Here is a 21698-nt window from a genome sequence, read left to right as displayed (position 1 = left end):
ACTCGTTTTCCCACATTGAATGATTTTATTTGCATCTGTTATTGCAGAGGGGCTCCAGTTTTTTCATGATGAGGTTCGAGATATGACTCACACATGATGATGTCTCAAGGAGTGGTTGATTCATCCTATTCCCAATCGCCCCCCACACACATCTTTTTGACTGAAAACTTGGGAAATGTTATTTCATGGTTTCTATAATGAAAAAATGAGTAAACAATTTGAATGTATCAAATATACATTAAACAGGCATTTACAACAAACATTATCATCATCATTGTTATTGCCATCATCATAATCCTCATCAGCATTGTGCAGCAAGATTTATTTTTGCTCTCTTAAACAATTTGTGGCAAAAAAAAACACAACACCAACAACTATAGTTTAAATTTCATAATTTGTAATCAGAGTCACTAAATCCAAAAAAAAAAGAACGGCTCGCGTGTGGGTTTTCGGTTACACTCAACAAAGGCTACAGATTTGCTAAAAAAAACAAAAAAACACAGACAGAATCAAGACTTTAATTGCTGGAAACCACAAAGTTTTTTTGCTCAAGATTTTTCTTAAAATAATACACCAACTGATTTCCATAACAATCAAAAGCAATTTAATGTTGTTTTTTTCTTAAACTTAGCCAAGAAAAATTAAAAAACCGCCATGGCAATTCAATATTTATTTCCTTTCCAACGAGATCTAACTTAAACCGAAAAACTCATTAAAAATAACATTAAGACTGTACAAAAAACTCAACCAAGAACAATAGTTTTTGACATGCAAATTTGTTATACAGAATGGCATTGTTCCATATATTTATTTATTTTTTTAAAATTTTATAAATTATGGCAAAATTGTGTGCCGTGCCATTCTGTATAGTTTGCCATAATTTATACAAGTTTGACTTAAAAGTTGCTCTTTTAAATTATGGTTCTATTTTGTTCCATTTGCTTGCTAGTTTTCCAAATGGGGTGTATTCTGTTGATCTTATTGTCTTAAATGTATTTTAAATTTATAACATATTTATTATTTATTTGCTTGGCGTTTTGAACCCGTGGAGTGCTCCTCATCATTCATTTTAAGGCTTTGTGTTGTAAGTTCAAAGACTTAAACAATAATCACTAACCATCCGCCTTTATTAGCTTGGCATAGATTTTTATCATTTACTTTAAATTAAGATTTGACTTTACTTAAAAAAATTCTAGTTAACTAATTGAGTGTTTCCTTTGTTTCATTCTAGTTCTTTGTTACTTGTTCATTGTCATATCCAAGGAGAGATTGGTAAGTTATCATTTGAAAAAATTCAAAAAAAGTTTTTATATACCGATATCATTATATACAAATTTTGGGAGTATAGTCAAGGTGAATATTTGGTCGAGTTGTAATTTTCATGGATTTTTTAAATACAAAATATTTATATGAAAACAGCGAAGTTCTTATCTGGATGCAAAATTATATTTTCAATATTAATGTTGGCCCGATGTGCTTCGCCACACCCGTAGGTGATCACGGCCCTCTTTTTTCCATGGTCTACATTTGAAAATAATTTATACCTTTAATAACCTTTAATTGTCCCGTTTGGTAAACATGTCTATTTGTTGCATACTTTTAGGATGGGGCGACTACCCGGCAATTGACCTGAATTTTTATATAAGTTTTGTATTCTACTCTCCAATACCTTTCGTTTGAGTTCCATATGCTCCCTTTCGGTAAATATTCTATTTGGATCATCATTTTGAAGATGGGCAACACTCCAGGGAATAGACCCCAAAATTTGTATTTAAATTTCGTACTCTACTTCAAATTACCTTTCATTTGATATCCATATTGCACAAATCGATAAACATGCTATTTTTTGTTGGTTTTTGGGATTGAAGCGGGTACCCGATACTTGGGGTAAAATATTTATATCAAATTCGTACTCTACTCTTAAATACCTTTCATTTGATATCCATATTGTCGCAATCGTTAAACACGTCCGTTTTGGTGGGTTTTGGGGTAGGGCGTCCCCCCCGGTTATTTGACCCCAAAGTTTTATACCAATTTTGGGTTTTTGGTTTACCATAAGGGGGAGATTTCGCTTAAATCGATGCATCTATTTCCGAGATCTGGCGTTTTTGAACTTCGAACATGCAGGGAGGGTCCGCCCCCTCACGTATGCCCCCTCGCGTACACGGAACAAACAAACAAGGCGCAACACTTGCATTTTAATCTAATAGATGGTAACAGTAAAGTAGGAGGAGGCCACCATGGCGCAAAGGTTAGCATGTCCACCTGCGACGCTAAACGCCTGGGTTCGAATCCTGTCGAGACCATCACAAAAACTTTTCAACGGTGGTTTTCCCCTCCTAATGCTGGCAACATTAGTGAGGTACTTTGCCATGTTAAAACTTCTCCCCAAATAATTGTCGCACTCCGACGCGCCGTTCGGACTAGGCTATAAAAAGGAGGCCCCTTATCATTGATCTTAAAATTGGAATCGAACATCATTGATTGATATGTGAGAAGTTTTCCCCTGTTCCTTAGTGGAATGTTCATGGACAATATTTGTATTTTGTAACAGTAAAATATTGTGTCTTCATCCATTATTTGTTTGCTAGATTTTGCAAAATATCCTGATCCAAAATCTTTTGCGCTTGGTTGGGTTGGGTCCAGGGAGGTCGATAAATAATTATGGTAGGCTGGGAATGGGAAAAATGTGTCGTGGGGTGTCGGGACGCATATAGGACACACAACAACCACAATGGTTGGGTTGAGTCCAGGGAGGTCGAGAAAAAAATATATTAGGCTGGAAATTGAAATGGGAACAAGTGGGAACATGGGACACACAGCAACCGCATTGACGTAAATCTCAATTTCCACTGGGCTGGGGCCTCTGATTTGTCTAGGTGGGTAAACCACTATTGGTGGTGGTTGGTCTCCTAAATCGACGTTTTCTTGGTCTCCCAGTGCTGTTGGCCTAAGATTTAAAGACCTTGTTCCTACTTCTGATTTTGTCAAGAATTGCAGTATCATGTGCTGAAGACCCGTGAAGTTCGTCAAATGTAATACCACGTTTATTGGGTGAGTTGTTGAAGGGAACCATTATCTCATCGACTGTCATATCCAACTTCCGATTCTCTCTTCATGTAGTGAAAAATGTCTTGCTACGACATATGCGACTGGATGGCTTAGGCAGACGTTTTACCTATCTCAAATGTCTTCAACGCGAGAGCCTGAAGCCACGTACAATAGACCTCCAATGGTACGAACTCAGTACAGGGGGCGGAAAATTAATTTTTTGTTGTGCCAGTTTGGGAAAATGATTTTTGAATCTGACGAGTTAATTTCGGCTCCGTCGATATCGATGATACCGGTTTAAAACTCACCCTGTGTCACCTCGGGGGATTAACTCCACCTCCAAATCGCTTTCGCATTACTTTGAGGTTGACGCTATATCTGGTGATTATCCATGTCATCCTTATTATGTCTGCGTTGATTTTGCATTACTTTGAGGTGGAACCCATCTTTGGTAATTATCCATGTAATCTTAATTGTGTCTGCATCCAGGCCTTCGAATTTATGCTTTACGCCACTGCGTCCAGGTACAAATTCTTACAGCGCAGCACTTATTTGCTAGGCCTCCCAGTTATTCTCGTTCTCCAATATAGGCTGTGATCGTTGCTGTGAAAGGTTAGTTCAACATCGTCTGCAACTTCTAGTGCATCATATATGCATTTTCTAGAATATCATTTGTCCATTCTATGTAGGTATATCCGAAAGTAAACATGGCCCGTCCACATCTGTGTAGCATGATCGTTGTTGTCGCCGCGATTTCTATTGCACCACCCTTCCACACATCGGAGATATGTCGTCGCGTCAACACCTACCTCGACTCTCATTCATCCATCTTTATTACCATCTCTCGATAATCTTGTGTCCCATGGCGCGTGTATGATCCGTTTGCAACTTGCCGTGTAGAGACTGGTCCCTAGGTTTATCGTTACCATTTTAGCTATTAAAAGGGCTGCGGGCTTCGCCATTGTCAAGTATGATATGATCAGTAGGGTATGACCCTAAGGGCTGCCTTTCCCTAATACCGAGAGGAAGAATTTCGCACCGCATTCCGTCTGCAGTGTCTGGTCAAACATTTCGTTTCCATAAAGGAGAATTCTATTGCATGTCTATACTAGGTGTCTGCGCCTGCCCGGGAGGGGCCTACTTATGTTTGCCATAAGTCGACGGAGTTGCGCCGTTATCCTCATAGTCTTTCATATCGTGCGAGATTTGTTCTGCTTAGGTCAGCTTTGTAACCAAACGAATCCCTAGATATCTGAGCGATCGCTTGGTCTTCACCAAAATGTCGTCTATACGCATATCCACTTCCACTACTTTAAATTTTCTCGTTAGGAGTAGCAACTTCGTCTTCTGCATCGCAAGTTTATTTGTGTATCCCTTAAAGACTCAAAAACGGCTGAACCGATTTTCATGAAATTTTCACTGATGGTACATAATGATCCGGTGGTGAAAAAAACGGCAGTACATTTTTTGATATCTGAAGGAGGGGCGGACCCTCCCCCTTCCCTAATTTTCAGAAACGCCAGATCTCGGTGATGGGTGTTGCGATTTAAGTTTTATTGTGAGCTCCCTTATAGTAACATAAAAATAAAAATTTGGTATCCAAATTTCGCATGGGGTACCTAGGGGGGCCGCCCCACCCCCAAAACCTACCAAATATATATTTAGACCAACCACGACAACATGGGACTCAAATGAAAGGTATTTAGGATAAGAAAACCTATCTGATATTCAATTGTCGGACCAAGTGTTGGAGGGACCACCCCAACCCCTAAAACACCCCTAAATCGGACATATTTACCGACCATGGCATTATGGGATTCAAATGAAAGATATTTGCGAGTAGAATGCGAATCTTATATCCAAATCTGTGGCCAAGTCTTTAGGGGGCCGTCCCTCCCAAAAAACCACCAAAGCGGACAAATTTACGACCATAGCAATATGAGGCTCAAATGAAAAGTCTTTGGGAGTAAAACACGAGTGTGATATCAATATTCGGAAAAAAGTGGTTATGGGTTCACCCCACCCCCATAATATAACCCATATAGCCTATATTTGCTGACCATTTCAATATGGGTCTGTAATAAGAGGTATTTTAGAGTGGAACACGAACATGATATACATTTTCAAGGCCATGTCACTAATCGGCCGCCCCATCCCTCTAAACCGGTCAATGTGGAAATATGGGGCTCAAAGGAAAGGTATTTGAGAGTAGACCACGAGTCCGATTTCAACATTCGGGACCAACAGTCTAGGGGACGTCGCACCCCCATAACAACCCCCAAATAGGACGAATGTACCCTCTACCATGGATCGCATTTATCAAGTTTTTTGAATGACTTTTTCAATATATTGGGTTGCCCAAAAAGTAATTGCGGATTTTTTAAAAGAAAGTAAATGCATTTTTAATAAAGCTTAGAATGAACTTTAATCAAATATACATTTCTTACACTTTTTTTCTCTAAAGCAAGCTAAAATAACAGCTGATAACTGACAGAAGAAAGAATGCAATTACATAGTCACAAGCTGTGAAAAAATTTTTCAACGCCGACTATATGAAAAATCCGCAATTACTTTTTGGGCAACCCATTGTATATGAGCAACATCAAGTTATTGACTGATATGGGCCGTACCATACCATTTGAAGCATATAATAGCACAGTAGTTGGACGTGATACCAAAACGCGACGTGCAAAATTTCAACCAAATCGGATAAAATTGACAAATTCGACTATACTTGGCACAGTTGTTAGAAGTCATTTCTGAACGATATATGCAAAATTTCAGCCAAATCGGATAAAAATTGCGCCTTCTAGAAGTCCAAGAGGTCTTATCGGGAGATTGGTTTATATGGCAGTTTCAACAGGTTATGAACCGATTTGAACTATACTTAGCACAGTTGTTGGAAGTAATACCAAAACACCACTTGCAAAATTTCAGTCAAATCGGGGGTTGAAGAAGTCAAGACCCAAGATCGGTGTATATGGCAGCTATATCAAAACCTGGACCGATTTGGCCCATTTGCAATCCCAACCGACCTACTCTAATAAGAAGTATTTGTGAAAAATACTTCTTATTAGAGCCTAGCTTTACTCCTTCGAAAGTAAGTGTGCTTTCGATAGACAGACGGACGGACGGACGGACAGACGGTCATTGCTAGTTCGACTTAAAATGTCATGACGATCAAGAATATATTTACTTTATTGGGTCTTAGACGCATATTTCGAGATGTTACAAACGGAATGACGAAATTAGTATACCACCATCCTATGGTGAAGGCTATAATAAAACAAATATGACATTTCTAGTTTCACGGATATACCAGTCTGAACTTGGCTTGACTTCGTGTCAGCTACCCTGTATGTTTGATTTTCACATTCAACATTTTATTCCCATCGATTTCAAATATCACACCAGTGGCTGGCAGATTACCTCAATTTGTTTAAATAAACAAACATGTAGGGCCAAGTGTTTATAGTCTGTGATATGATTATTTAAATTACCATAATCCACCCCCCCCAAAAATGCATAGTAACCCACTTTGGTTTTTGATTTTCCACCAAAAATTTAAAATAAAAAAATATAAATATTCTCATACAAACAGTTTCTAAACCCTTGACTACACCTTGTAGTCATAATTCTTTAGCAAAAAGATGAAGATTTTGTTTATATCCAAAAAAAATATCCGAAAACTCCCCTACACTATCTCTCTTTCAAAGTGTGAGTGTATGTTTTTCATATAAACATCCGCATGTGAGAGGTCTCTCTTTAATGTTTGGTCAAATGTTACAATTTCGGGCACCATACCCAAAGTAATTAAAAAATAGAAGAAGTGCTCATGAAAAGATGCATATTGTGGTAAAAACAAAATTGGGAGCATAGAACTGCCTCGTTAGCCCCTGACTTGTTTCCCCACAGCAAAAAAAAAGTGATGTATTTCTGTAAGGCACCAAAGAAAAAAGATTTGTAACCAAAATTTCTTATTGTTGATTTTTTTTTTGGTTTTTTAGAATATAGCTATGCCTTAAATAAACAAAACATTGGTGTATTTTGTCAGAGGATTTTGTTTTTGGGGATTATGAAAAAAAAACTTTTAGTTCGAAGTTTGAGGTTTTGAAGAACACACGTTTCTTTTCTTCAGATTAAAAGAAATGTTTTAGTATTTTTTTGACAATTGTTTCGACTTGACATCTCAGCGAGTGGCGGCCACCAAAAATAACAAACAAACAAAACATGGATACTGAAGTTTTATATTGCAAAAGGTATGTTGTCCACAAAAATGTGTTTTTTGGGCCTCCCTCCTTGTCCGCATGAATGTTGGCACCTCCTCATATACGAGCATGTGGGGACACACAATGAAATTAAAGCGGAATATTTGTCAAAGTGTCAATATCGAGTAGCCACAAAATATGCTGGCGCGCTTTAGGTGTTGTTTGGGTGCTCTGTACTATGTACGGCTGGAGCCTGCTTGGAGGAAAACGTGTTCCAACTCTAGTGCGATTATTTGCGCACTGCGCATGCGAACAAGCCTGAAATGAAATCTCAGACATTTATTACGATTTTCGTATGCGAAACGTATGTGCGCACTGCGACGACATCTCTACAATATATTGTCTTATCATTTGACATTATGTATGAGCATTTGACGTTTGTCAAGGCGCGCACGCACGCACCTTTAAAACCACAAATAAATAAATAAATAACGTAGAAATTCAAAAAAAAAAAGAAAAACGAAAAAAAGTAATACCCAAAAATTTAAAAAATATCAGTTATAGTTGTAGGTTTTTTCTTTAAACACCTCCACCCAAAACAAAATCACCAAAAAAAAAGAAAAATATCGCTCATATATTTGCATGAAATTTGCTTTAAATAAACCCCCTCAAAGAAATCCACCAAAACAAACAAAAGCCTTTGAAACTTGAGTGAGTAGCATGCGTTTAAAACTCCATGGCCTCTATACGCTCCTCGCCCAGTATCTCAGTATTCACTCCATCATTGCAATACTTTGCAAACCATAACGCCTTACAATTTGACAATAAAAACGTCTATAAATTAGTCTTATGCGTACAAAATGTTGCTGTTGCTGTCACTCTTTGTGTGTGCTCCAAAGTTTGCTGGGAAATCGCTTTAACTCACCAACAACAAAAAAAAAAAAAAGAAAAGACGATAGCTTTTTGTGACACATGTCCTCAAGTGTTATTGTGAATATGTTATAAGCATCGATATAATACTCCAAAATCATACCAAATTATATGCAATTATGTTTACATGTGGAAGTGTTTTAGAGTTTCTTAAGTTTTGTGAGTGGAGGAAGAACGCCTCTATGAATTGAATATTTGCAAAACACGATTAACTTATACCTAAGGCAATTCGCAAAGAAAGTTTTTTTTATGATATTTTGAGTTAAAAAAAAGGCATAAAGTTCGGTAGGACCGAACTTTGCATACCCAGCACCTCGGGTATATATATCAACCACCTTTCCTCATAATCCGCAGAAAAATGCATCATTTATGATTTATGAACCCATTGCAGCTATATTGAAATATGGCCCGATTTGAACCAAACTCGGCACGGACATTGAGTGGTCTAATGAAACCAATTCACTGTGCAAGTTGTTAAAACAGAATATTGGTCAATATGTCATATCAAAATATAGACCGATCTGCACGTAAAGAGCACAGATGTCGAAAAACCTAACATGGGTCATTATGCAAAGTTTCAGCGAAATCTGATAATAGGTTAGGTTAGGTTGAAAAGAGGGTGCAGATATTAATCTGACCCATGCCACAATAGACATACAGCCAATAATCGGCTTGTTGTGCGCTCTAAAAACTATAAAAGTAACCTCGAAAATAAAATCTTTGTGAAAAAACTTTGGGTCGATGACAAGCCCCGCGGTATTCCCATGCGTGCCGCCATGCGGCCTATGGCACAGTGTGCTGTTATGACACGTGTTAAGGTACTCATCGAACGCCAGCAACTCCCTCGTCCCCCTCCCGTGGATGACAGGCCATAGCGCCTTTGCAGTCCGGCAACCATCCACCGAGTCCCATCTCACCACCGAAGCCGCCCTGACCATCCCTCTACTGTATGCAGTAGCTCAACAAACGGCACATAGGTGATACCAGTGGCTGTTCCGCCCGGCACAGAAGAACACATGCTGGCGCACTCGTCCGCTCTCTCATTTCCTAGAATCCCCTCATAGCCAGGAACCCATGTCAGCGTCATATCGTGGGCCCGGAGTCTATACAGGGACTCAAAACAATCCGAGACGCATCTCGACCTCACCATCCTCGACCCCAAGACCTTGAGCGCTGCCATACTGTCCACATGAATTCTGAGTTTTAAGGGGAAGCAAATCCCTTATCAGAATTTGAGGAGTTTTTTAACTAATGTTAGGAAAGTATGTCTTATGCATAGTGTGATTGTTTATAGGCCTGATGGCAATGCGATGCGAGCATGAAATTAAATAAAATAAATTTCCCTTGCGGCCACTGCAATTGGACTGACCTCTGTCTGAAAGACCTTACACTCATCCGGCAGTCTCAGAGACGGAGACCGATATTGAGTGCGTCAGAGTAGACCCCAATCCAGTCCCTGAATCCATCTTGGAGCCATCGGTGTAGATCGAGGTCTCACACTCCTCAAGTACAGCATTTGCCCTCCATTCATCCCTGCTAGGAAAACGAAGCGTGAATGCTTTGGCACCTGTAGTCGTGAGAAATACTTCAAGCGTACAACCAGTCGTCAGACTAACAAATGAGGAAGAGACGGATAAACCAGATGGATGCACAGTTCGTCCCCTGCCTTAAAGTATAGGTGGTGTTTCCGATTCAGATTCAAACAGCGACAGTGTCAATGAAACAGTCATCGCAGCTGAATCGAGAGATGGGGATAGCGGGATGACGGCGGAAGTTAGTGATGGCTTTGCTAAGCTTAAAAGCATACCGAGAAAGCTATCCGGTGCACGAGGAAGGAGACAGAGGAGTGTGTACCGGCAGCGCAATCGGGCGAAACCGCAGGCTACTTGAAGGGATAAAACTGACATTACAGTCAGCTCTGCTCTGCCGAAGAGCATACCACTGTCAAGAAGCTGAAGAAAAAAAAAGAGCTCAGGGAAGACCAAGCCAGACCCATCCCCAATGGAGACTCCAGAGTGGCAAGGAATCACCACAGAGATGACTTATGCATTCATGGATGTCGGCTGTACATCCGGTAAGATTCCACCACATCGTCGGTCCCAGGTGAGGCATTTGGTAAACGAACAGGTTATCGAATATGTGTTGAACTCTAAAGGGAGTTCACTCATATGAACTATGAGCTGCGAGTATAGAGGGGACATCTGAACGGTGCGCTTTGCGTTAACGGAATGTATTAATATCGTCAAAAAGCTCGTTGGAAGTTTCCACACTCCCTGGGGCGCTAAGCTCAACCTTGTGAGAAAGATGGACATCTCACAGCTCACAAAGGCGATGGTCTCTATCTACCAATAATTCTATGGTACTACATACTACTATATTTGGCAGAGGACCAGCTATGTTATAAAAATTTTAATTATATATTTCCCCAGAGTTGTCAACGTCAGACGCCACAGTGATGAGACAGGGAGACGGTGGAGTATACCTGGCATCACTTTGTCTGCACTGACACCGCCACCCATGTAGAACTGTAACTGTTGGTGAGAGAATGAATACCCTCACTCCAGTCGGCACTGGTGCCAGGTAGACGGAGATCTTCCCTCCGCACCCGTAACACCCAGAATCGAACTGTGGCCGCAACCATCCCCCTTCAGCATGGCGAGCTCCCGCAGCCTAAGCGAGATTTTAGTGGCGCAGTTCGGAATATAGGCCTCAATGGGCTGTATATCTAGTATCGTCTCCAGGCCTTTCTGTGGTGCGGATATCAGTGCCCCTGTGACCCGATGCAGAGGCCAGTCTCTGGTCCTTCTCGAGCTACCTCGTACGCGTCCTCTTCGCTACAGCATTCCACCATACTAGTGATCCATAGGTCAGTACAGGTCTCACGATGGTCGTATAAATTTAATAAAACATTTTGGGAGTTACCCCCCCCCCCCCCCCCCCCCCCACACTTCCTTGCGAACATCCTGCTGCCGGAGTAAAAAACGCACAGTACCTTACGGATTCTCTACTCGGTGTTCCTCTTCCAGGACAGGTTTGAATTTAGAACTATACCTACGTACTTCGCCTCCTTCGACATCCGCAGAATGACCTCATCCAAGGACGGGAGTCTGAACTCCGGTATATTATATCTACGCGTGAAGATCACCAGCTCCGTCTTCCCTGCGTTGGTCCTCAGTCCATTTTTGGTAGCCCATCGTGATAACCTGCTCAGTGACGCTTCCATGATCTCGCTGGTCGTCGTCCGTATAAGCTATAATCCTAGTGGCATCCCTACCGAGATCCATCAGGATTTCATTAACCACGTGGGCGAGAACACCCTTACTTATTTTTTATTTTATTTTATTATATTGTGTATTATTGACCTTTTTTGGTTATAATTTCGTAGATAGTTCAGCTTGAGGTCTCATTTTATTTATTTAATTTTTTTTTGTTTTATATTGTTTTATTTTATTTTAATTTAATTTATTTTATTTTATTTTATTTTATTTTATTTTATTTTATTTTATTTTATTTTATTTTATTTTATTTTATTTTATGTTATTTTCAATACAATTACCACACATAATATTTTTGCTAATTGACTTTTAATTTCGTGTTCATTATTTCATACCACAAAAGCTTCCTCAGTTTGTTTATTCAATCATCATTATTGGTCATATGTTGTTTTTGGGGATCTAATAACAATTTGACACCGTGAGGGGACAAAAAATCTTTAAAAAGCAAAAAAGTCGTCAGATACTTCATTAAGTTTTTGCCGATATTTGTCCTTGCCCTTGAATGGGTGTTAAATCTATCGCTTAATTTTTTTTTTTTTTTGCAAAGTGCATGAGTACGTGTTATCTACGTCTAAACAAAACAAATGCCACATTTTTTTGTGTATCTGTGTGCTAACCCACTCTAATGTGAGACAAGCATTTCGTATCGCCTTTTGTGCGGTGGTTAGGTGTGGTTTCATTAATTGACAATTTGGTCTTTGTGTGTGAGTCTCTTTGGGACCATTTAGAGGTGTTATCTCAAGTATTTATTTATTTATTGCTTAAAAATTGTATTTATTGATTTTTAAGCTTTTGGGGACTGGTTTTTTTTTGGGGTATCTCTAGCTATTCAAAAATTTAAAACACGTGCAAAATTTCAATGTCTTTTTTCTTTTTTTGGAAAAGATTGTGCTATAATAAAGACTTGAGTGATTTGGGTATTGTCTTCGATTTGAAATAAAAAAAAAATCACCAATGTACTTAACCCACATTAAAGTTGACAAATGTTCCCGAAAAAGGCCTGTGGCGCCAAGCGGATGCCAAGGCCACCTGTTATAAATCATCCACATGTGTCCAGACGGTGAATTCCAGAAATTGTTTCGAGGATTTTATCGTTATATATGGTGGAATGAAGGAAGCATTGAATTTCATTTAAATTGAATATATAAAAAACAATTAAGAGCGTGCTTAGTTCGGCCGGTCCGAATCTTATATACCCTCCACCATGGGTCGCATTTGTCGAGTTCTATGCGCAGTATCTCTTCTAAGGCAAACAAAGAATATTGAATAATAACTGTTATGCTATTCGAGCTATATCAAGTTATGGTCCGATTCGGGCCATAAATGAATGCCGAACATTGTAGAAGTCATTGTGTAATATTTCAGTTCATTCGGATAAGAATTGAGCCTTGTAGGGGCTCATGAAGCAAAAGCGGCAGATCGGTTTATATGGGAGCTGTAACAAGCTATTGACCGATTCAGACCATATTGGACAGGTATGTTGAAGGTCATGAGAGAAGTCGTTGTACAAAATTTTTTTCCAAATCGGATGAGAATTGCGCCCTCTAGAGTCTCAAGAAGTCAAGACCCAAGATCGGTTTATATGGCAGCTATATCAAAACATGGACCGATTTGAACCATATTTAACGCAGTTGTTGGAAGTGATACCAAAACACCTCATGCAAAATTTCACTTCAATCGGACGAGAATTGCGCCCTCTAGCGGCTCAAGAAGTCAAGATCCAAGATCGGTTTATATGACAGCTATAGCGAAACATGGACCGATTTCACCAGTTTATATGGGAGCTATATCAAGCTATTGATCGATTTAGACCATATTAGATACGTATGTTGAAGGTCGTGAGAGAAGCCGTTGTACAAAATTTCTTCCAAATCGGATGAGAATTGCGCCCTCTAGAAGCTCAAGAAGTCAAGACCCAAAATAGGTTTATGTGACAGCTATAGCAAAACATGGACCGATTTCACCGGTTTATATGCGAGCTGTAGCAAGCTATTGATCGCTTCAGACCATATTGGACACGTATGTTGAAGGGTCATGAGAGAAGCCGTTGTACAAAATGTCTTCTAAATCGGATGAAAATTACTTTATTTTAAAAAATCCGCAATTACTTTTTGGGCAACCCAATATATACTTTATGGGGTCTCAGATGCGTATTTCGAGGTTTTATAGGCTGGAGGGTATAAAATTATTTTTTTATATATTTTTTGTGTAAAAAAACCATAAAAATTCTCAATTTTGCAAATTTTCTACAAAATGCGGATTTAGAAGCCTTCTTGCTTTCTGCATTTTTTGTGGCATTATTATCATTGATAATTTCCTGATTCGATTCTTTTCGAAAAAGGTCAATCTAATAAAATTTGTCTAATTCTGTCCATTCCAGCCAGCACAGATCAAGTGGCAAAGCCACCTAGTAACTTTTCTTAAAATATGAACAAAAAAAAAACTATTTTCAATTACCATGGAAGTAGGTCTCAGCTGTGGTCCCATAAATTTGTTCCTCAAGACAATTTACATGTAAATATGTTTAATCATGGCGACAAGCGACAGCGACAGCGACTCAATTTATCCATTAAAGGCCATTATTCTAAATGAACAATGACTTCGATACAAACCCAACAACAACATACAAGGGAGATACATGTATAAAACAACAACAACAACAAAAACCGAGTACAACAAAATTCAAATTGAAATCAAAATCAATTGAATTTCTAAACTACTTATTGATCATTATTAGATTGATAGCTGCCAAATGCCATAAACTACTGGTAATTTGGAATTCCAAATCCATTCAATAGAGTTGTAGATCAAAGGAGGCCGTTCCTCCCAAAAAACAATAAGACAATGACCAAAGCCTGGTACAAAACACACATAGACATAAAGTCCGCCAACTTTAGCTATAAGATTTTTTGTCGTTGGTTTTTTGAAAAGCTTTGTCTCTTTTGTTAATCTTGGAGGACCATTTCAATATGATATACGTTATGGGGTGGACGGGTGTTTAGGGTAATGGGCCTGTCCAGATAATATCGAGAAATCATTGACAGCTTCAAGAGCCAAAGTTGACAGTTAAACGCACTTACCACAGAGGCAATGGCATGATCGCCACTGTCGCCGCGCCACCATCACCATCATAGAGCTAGGAGAGTGAAAAGGCTATTCATGCCACGAGTTGATTGTACCAGTCAGGAGCAGAGATGCCACTGTAGAAAATATTCTTCCAAAGACTCATTTACACCATTTTAAGTCCATTGTGATACCATAGTAGCGACAGACCCAGGCCTCTGGTGTGAATCGAACGCACACCCCGGGCTCTGGCAATCCGAGCACTCTACCAACTCGGCTACCGGGGCGCCTTGGCCCATTTGAGTCCCATATTGTCCTGATCGGTACACTTTTATTTTTGCGTATTACTTTTTGGGTAAGGGGGAGGGTCCGCCCCCTTCCGATATCAAATAAACCGAAACAAACACAAATTGTGAGTTTATATATAAGACTTGCTGTACCCGGCTCGCTCTGCTGCGCCTTCATTACTTACTACCATATATAGCTCCCTAGTACAATTTGTTTTGAGGGGTAGATAACATCCTAACACTTGAACCTCATTTTTAATACCATATTTGTAATCTACTCCCGAATACCTGTTATTACATCCCATATTATCATCATCATCTAATAGGGCCACTTAGGGCGGTTTTGGTTTTAGGGCAGCCCCTTTGGTAAATACAGCCAAATAATATTCTAACGTACTTCACTCTCGAATTCCTTTAATCCCCATACTGTCCCGATCGGTCCACTTTGATTTTGGGCGGTACTTTTGGGGCGGTTTTAGGCTTGGGACGGTTCCCTAGATACTTGAATCAAATTTTTAATATCATATTCGTACTCTACTGCCGAATACCTTTCATTGGAGTCCTATATTGTTCCGAACGGTTCACTTTTTATTTTGGGCGGTACTCTTGGGGCGACGCCCTAGGTATTTGGATCCAATTTCTGACACCATATTAGTATTCTACTTTCGAAAACTTTTCATGTGAGTTCCATACTGTCCCGATCGGTCTACTTTTGATTTTGGGCGCTATTTTTGGGAAGGTTTTGGGCCTGGAGCGACCTCCTAGTTACTTGGACCCAAGTTTTAATACCGTATTCGTATTAAACTCCCATATACCTTTCACTTAAGTCCCATATTGTCCCAGTCGGTAAATATGTCCTTCTGGGAGTTTTGGGGGGTGGGGAGACCGCTCAGGCATCAAGGAATACATTTTAAGGTCAGATTTGTACATTAATTGATACCCGTATTGACCAAAGCGGTTACAGTGTCCTGTTGGTTGGTGTTTTTGGGGGTGGGGATGCCAAGTTCATACTTTACTCCAAAATACCTTTCATTTGATACCCATATTGTCCCAAAAGGTAAACACCTCCATTCGGGTGGATTTTAGGATAGGGCGTTCCCCCGGTTATTTGACCCCAAAATTTTAAACCAATTTCGTGTTTTTGGGGTACCAAAAGGTGGCACATAATATTTCGCACCCATCTCTGAAGTGAAACGTAAGGGGAAGGGTCCCTTTTTGTCGTTTTTTGTAAATTTTGTCAAAACTTTTTTTTATAAATAAAATGTTGGTAAAATTTCTTGTGATTGGAAAATTTTGTCAAATTTGATTTCATAGAAGTTTTTTTTCGAAATTTCTCTCAAAATTTCATTTTTATAAAAACTTTTATGAAACAAAATAAAAACGGCAACTCTACTATGTAAGCCACCTTCAATGACTGGCTAGCCATTGTGCAGCAGGAGCCAAAAAGCCAAAGAAAATAAAGAGGTGATTGGCTATTTTGTGAAAAGACAATTTGTTAAATACAGACCTCCAACACAAAGAAGATAACTTTTTTTTTTTCTCAACCCATCTCCTCTGAACGCTACACAAAAGAAAAGCGTTATTTTCCAAAAAAAAAAAATTTCAGTGAGAAGAAAAAATATCATTTGTAAAAATACCAAAATTTGTTGAAGCAAATGGCACCATAATAGACCATTAACCTATGGTGATTCAGAGATTAATCCCAAAGATTCCATTGAAAGACAAGCCAACTGCCATCCGAGCTAAGCAGTGAAGCATCCAGGCTGAATGGAAGATATTTTTTGGTGAACAGAAGCTGTGCCAGCTTAAAATCCATAATAAATATTGATTATTTGTCTTCGTCTGATTGTTGGGTGGCTATAAGGCTGACTAGCTGGCTGGCTGGCTGGCTTGCTGGTTGGTTAGTGGCAAATGCGCGTGCGCTTTGCCTTTTCACTTCAATAAGGAAATGAAAATGATTTGTCTGCGTTTACAAATTGTTTCGAATTAGCGATTTGTTTTTGATTATTTGAAAACACCTCCCCAAGCTGTCTCCGTTTAGGAGAAATCTTGGCAGACAAATTTAATTAAATTTTTTCTCCAATGAAATTTTTTTCCCCAATGCCTGAGTTTCGGCAGGGAAAAATACAAAGTTAAAAAATTTTGCAATAAATTATGTTTTTAACCTTTTGGCCACAGCTTACTTTATTAGCTCTCACAGTTTAGAGTTTAATATTTCGGGTTCGCATAAGCGTAAGCTAAACATTGTCAGATTATCTCTAGTTGTTTTCAACGTCATACCCACCCCTCCATCATTGATACTTTTTTTAGTTGGTTGATAAGAATTTTAAGGAGGTAAAATATGAGATAAATCCGATTTCGAGTAGCGAATATACTTCAAATCCGATTTTCATGGAAAACTGTTTCAGTTGAAAACAAGTTAAAAGGCGTTAAGTTCGGCAGGGCCGAACTTTGGATTCCCACCACCTCCGATGAAAAATGCATACTTTATGCCCTTATAGCAGCTATATCGTAATATGGTCCGATTTGGACGGATGTCGAAATGCCTAAGATAAGTCACCGCGTCAAATTTCAGCGAAAGCAGGTTATAAATGCGCCTTTTATGGGGCCAAGACTTCAAATCGGGAGATCGGACTATATGGCAGCTAATCCAAATCTGAGCCGATCTGGGCCAAATAGAAAAGGGATGTCGCTATCCCAAATTTCAGCGAAATCGGACAATAAATATGACTTTTATGGTCCCAAAACCTTAAATCGAGGGATCGATCTATATGGCAGCTATATCCAAATCTGAACCGATCTGGGCCAAATTGCAGAAATATGTCGAAGAGGCTAACATAACTTACTGTTCCAAATTTCGGCGACATTGGACAATAAATGGGGCTTTTATGGGATTATTACCATAAATCGAAAGATCAGTCTATATAGCAGCTATGTTCAAATCTGGGCCGATCTGGGCCAAATTACAGAAAGATGTCGAAGGGCCTTACTTAACTCCCTGTCCCAAATTTCGGTGAAGTCGGACAATAAATGCGTCCTTTACGGGTCCAAAACCCTACATCGAGAGATCAGTCTATATGGCAGCCATACCCAAATCTTAACCGATCTGGGCCCAATTGCAGAAAGATTTCGAGGGGACCAACTCAACTCACTGTCCCAAATTTGGTGACATCGGACCATAAAAGCGCCTTTTATGGGCCCACAAACCTTAAATCGACAGATCGGTCTATATGGCAGCTATATCCAAATCTGGACCGATCTGGGCCAAATTGAAGAACGATGTCAGGCAATAAATGCAGCAAAGTCAGGCAATAAATGCGCCTATTACGGGCCCAAGACCATAAACCGAGATATCGGTCTATACGGCAGCTATATCCAAATCTAGACCGATCTGTTCCAAACTGCAGAAAGATATCTAAGAGCCCAACATAACTCATTGTCCCAAATTTCGGCGAAATCGAACAATAAATGCGCCTTTGATGGGCCCTAAACTCTAAATCGAGAGATCGGTCTATATGGCAGCTATATCCAAATCTGAACCGATCTGGGCCAAATTGCAGAAACACGACAAGGGGCCTAATGCCACTCACTGTCTCAAATTTCCGTAAAATCGAATAATCAATGTTGCTTTCATGGGCCTAAGACCTTAAATCGGCGGATCGGTCTATATGGGGGCTTTATCAAGATATAGTCCGATATAGACCATCTTCGAACTTAGCCTGCCTATGGACAAAGAAAGAATCGGACGAATGGACAATCAGACGGACGGACATGGCTGGATCGTCCTAGATTTTTATGACGATCAAGAATATGTATACTTTATAGGGTCGGAAATGGATATGTCGATGTGTTGCAAAGGAAATGACAACATGAATGTACCTCCATCCTTTGGTGGTGGGTATAAAAAAATGTTGACATAATTTGTATACCCACCACCAAAGGATGGGAGTATACAGTATACTAATCTGGTCATTCCGTTTGTAACACCTCGAATTATTCGTCTAAGACCCCATAAAGTATATATATTGTTGATCGTCTCATCGTTCGGAATCGATCAAGCCATGTCCGACCGTCCGTCTGTCAATCCGTCACTCCGTCCGTCAGTCCGTCCGTCCTTCCGTCCGTAAGTCCGTCAGTCTGTCGAAATCACAATAGAGCCGCTTGAAATTTTGCACAGATACTTAATATCGATGTAAGTTGTGTGGGATTGCAAACGGGTCATATCGGTTCACATTTGGATCTGGCTCCCTTATAAACCGATCTCCCGATTTGACTTCCTAAGCCCTTTCAAGCCGCAATTTTTGTCCGATTTGGCTGTAATTTAGCATGTGGTGTTCTGTTATAACTTTAAACAACTGTGCCAAGTACGTTCCAAATCGGTCTATAACCTGATGTAGCTCCCATATAAACCGATCTCCCGATTTGACTTCTTGAGCCCCCGGAAGCCGCAATTTTTGTTCGATTTGGCTAAAATTTTGCACGTGGCTTCCAACAACTGTGCCAAGTACGTCCAAATCGGTCTACAATCTGATACAGCTCCCATATAACCCTATCTTCCCATTTGTTTTCTTGAGTTCTTACAACCCACAATTGTTGTCCAATTTAGCTACAATTTTGCACATAGTGTTTTGGTATGACTTCCAACAACTTTGCCGAGTACGGTCCGAATCGGTTTTTAATCTGATATAGTTCGCATATAAACCGGTCTTTCGATCATCCTTGTTCGCTTCCTTGAAGCTTTAATTTTTGCTGGTTTGACAGAAATTTTGTATGTACTTGTGTAGAAAATTTTCCAAAATTTTAAAATTTTTTCAAAATTCCATTTCCATGAAATTCTATACCGCCACTGGTGTAAAGAATACATTTAGCCAACATAGCGAAGAGGTTTGCAGAATTCGAATCCTGATAAGAACATCAGAAAAAATTTTAAGCTGTGGTTATCCCCTCCTAATGCTGACGGCATTTGGGAGGTACTGTACCACTTGGTATGGCGATTTAGATTTAGTGTTTCCCAAACATCCCATTTCGGAATAAATTAGAGGAAATCTAACTTCACACAATATCAGTTGAGTGCTGCCCGATTCAAATTTAAGCTCAATGATAAGGGGACCTCCTGTTTTATGCCGACTCCGAACGTCGTATCACTGAAAAGTGACCACAATAGGTTGAAAAGTTGTACATGCCTGAAATACTCACCAATATTGCCAGCATTTGGTGAGGGGATAACCACCGCTGAAAATGTTTTAAGGTGTACTCGCCGGCAGGATTTGAACCCGGGCGTTTGGGCACGATAGCCGGGCATGCTAACCTATGCACCACGGTGGCTTCAACCATTTCGTATGGCAGCCATGTAAAAACTTCTCCACAAAGAGGTGTATCAGTGCGGCACGCCGTTCGCTTCTTATCTTTAGCTTAAACTTTTGAATCGGACAGCACTTAGTGATATGTGAGAAGTTTACCTCAGCTGCTAAGTGGAATGTTCATGCGCAAATTTGCATATGGTTTTAAGACTGCAGTAGCCACATTAGGACCTACTTAAAAAAGTTTTGCAAGGTTTATTTCAATAGGTAGACAAAACTAAAACCTGACTAGATTACGACATACTTACTTTACTTTAATTGGGTAGGACAGAATATTTGTTCCACTAGCCGAACGTAGAATAGCGTTCCATGTGCCTCGATCTTCTGCGCTGATTCTAAAATCTCTGACACCAACCTTCGAGGTGTCTCCCACCACTTGATCTTTCCATCGGGCTTTTGGTCTTCCCGGTTTGCGTGTAGCACCGTGTTTGCCTTCAAAAGACTTCTTTGCTGGAGCTTCTTCATCCATTCTGACAACATGACCTAGCCAACGCAGCCATTGCATTTTGATGCGTGTAACTATGTTATCGTCGTCTTACTGCTCATACAGCTCGTGGTTCATACTTCGCCTATATTCCCCATTAACGCAAACTAGTCCATATTTTTTACGAAGAATCTTTCTCTCAAATACTCCAAGCACTGTCTCATCTGCTTTCACAAGTACCCATGCTTCAGAACCATATAACAACACGGGTAGCATCAGTGTCTTGTATAGTGTAAACTTCGTCTGTCGAGAGGTGACCTTGTTTCTAAACTGCTTACTTAGTCCAAAGAGGCATCTGTTTGCCAGTACTATTCTTCGCTTAATCTCAAAACTGGTGTCTTTCGTTTCGATTACGGCAGTGCCGAGGTAGACCAAGCTACTGATTGTCTCAAAGTTGTGGTTCCCAACTTTTTCCATTTTCTTTATCTGCTGGGTTGTGGAAGGCATTTTGGGAGTTGATACCATCCATTTTGTCTTATCTCCATTAACTGCCAGAACCATTTTCACTGACTCTCTTTCGATTCTTTCAAAGGCTGCAGTTACTACTTCCGGATTTAGCCGCAGGGCCTCTGTATTAAAAATAATAGGTAGGCTCGTTGGTATAGGGTATTACATAGACGGCTGCATCCGACTTTTGCCTTTCCTTACTGGTTTTTGTTTATTTTTGCCCAAATAATGGGGAAAGCATACAGTTCCTCAAACAGCTGAGTGTATCATATAAATCTTTGCACATATGTAAATGTGTGTGTGTGTGTGTTTTCCACATCTCTCAATATTCCATTTAAATGGTCACTTTTCCCCTAAAACTTCCTTTATGCAGTATTTCAAAGTCTAAAATGCCAACTAGCTTGACACGAGTTGTCTTTCAAAAATCAATTTTTGTATTTAAAATGGAGATTCGCTTCTTCTTGTCCAATTTTTCCTTTAATGACATTTAACAAAACTTTTGTTAATAACTCACGATTTGTCTTGGCATTTAAAGGAAAAAAAAGCAATACAAAAGAAATTTCTTTTTTTGTTAAGAGAAATTGGCCAGTCTG

General features: G+C 39.7%; 1 protein-coding gene across 2 annotated transcripts in view; it reads left to right on the top strand.

The window, feature by feature from the left end:
• Window positions 1–21698, top strand: part of LOC106089089 (probable serine/threonine-protein kinase DDB_G0282963) — a 535104-nt gene that overhangs the window by 315609 nt on the left and 197797 nt on the right. For both annotated transcript variants that reach the window (XM_059363862.1, XM_059363863.1), the window contains exon 4: window positions 1232–1272. The gene's annotated coding sequence lies outside the window, so the exon portion shown is untranslated. The remainder of the gene's footprint in view (window positions 1–1231; window positions 1273–21698) is intronic.

The sequence above is a fragment of the Stomoxys calcitrans genome, chromosome 2 (genome assembly GCF_963082655.1).
Source record: "Stomoxys calcitrans chromosome 2, idStoCalc2.1, whole genome shotgun sequence".
NCBI classification, from domain to species: Eukaryota; Metazoa; Arthropoda; class Insecta; order Diptera; family Muscidae; genus Stomoxys; species Stomoxys calcitrans.
The sequence above is the reverse complement of the archived record's forward strand: the minus strand, read 5'-3'. Positions and strand labels throughout refer to the sequence as shown.